The sequence below is a fragment of the Lathyrus oleraceus genome, chromosome 5, assembly GCF_024323335.1.
Source record: "Lathyrus oleraceus cultivar Zhongwan6 chromosome 5, CAAS_Psat_ZW6_1.0, whole genome shotgun sequence".
NCBI lineage: Eukaryota > Viridiplantae > Streptophyta > Magnoliopsida > Fabales > Fabaceae > Lathyrus > Lathyrus oleraceus.
In genome coordinates, this window is record NC_066583.1 from 285,596,730 (window position 1) to 285,597,721 (window position 992).

At 39.3% G+C, this 992-nt stretch overlaps 1 non-coding gene across 1 annotated transcript; it reads left to right on the plus strand.

Moving 5' to 3' along the window:
• Positions 1-627: 627 nt before the first annotated feature.
• TRNAD-GUC (transfer RNA aspartic acid (anticodon GUC)) lies at positions 628-699 on the plus strand. Its single transcript has one exon. It is a non-coding gene; the product is annotated as a tRNA-Asp (tRNA).
• Positions 700-992: the final 293 nt, after the last annotated feature.

A 992-nucleotide genomic window follows, 5' to 3' on the forward strand; every position in this document is an offset into this window, starting at 1 on the left:
GGAAGTCGATGTAAGTCCAGCGATTGGCGTTCGGGTTCCATGTTTGCCTGTGTTTGTGTGTGTCTTGTTTGGCGTGCGTGAGCCGAACTACGGCAGCTCTGATTCTCGTTCCAGACGAGATACGTAGGCATAGGATGCGATGTCCTAGCGAGCCCTCTCCTCTTTTCCCCCACCTGTGTTGTCTTCGGTGTGTGTGTGTGATGTTTGTTTTAGCAACCTTTTCTTTCGTTAGAGCGTGGATCCCGTCGAGTACGACGGACGTGAGGGGTGCTAATACCTTCCCCTTGCGTAACCGACTCCCTTACCCTTTCTCTTTGGTCGCGAGACCATGCTTTTCCCAGGTTTACTCTGAGCGTTTCCTTTCCCGCTTTTGGGATAAATAACGCACGGTGGCGGCTCTGTGTTGTTTTTGTTTCAGCCCGCCGGTTGTTTTTCGCGGATGCGACAATCTCAAAACACTTTTCCTTGACAGCAAAGAAAAAGATGGATTAATTGCATTAAGATTACAACAACAATTTATATTTACCTCATTTTGAGAATTTTAATGATATCAATAAAAACTAATGGAATACTCAATACATTTTTGTACTTTTAAGAAATTATACATTAAAAATGTTGAACAGTTGAGTCGTTGTAGTATAGTGGTAAGTATTCCTGCCTGTCACGCAGGTGACCCGGGTTCGATCCCCGGCAACGGCGTATTTTATTTCCATTCTTTATCTTTTGATTTGGATAGATTTTTTTTTTAATTTGAAAAATAATAAATTTTAACTTTCTTTTAAGAAAAATTTCTCTTTCTCTTTTCTGGTAGAAAGGAAATACCATTGTTTATTTCTCTTTTCTGGTAGAAAGGAATACCATTGTTTAGAAATTTAGAATAAATTACAAGCCTTGTTATAAGATATCGGCTATCCTTATCCTTTGACTGATATGTTATGATACAACGTCATTTTATTCATAGAAAATGTCACTGAAACATATACCGATAAAAG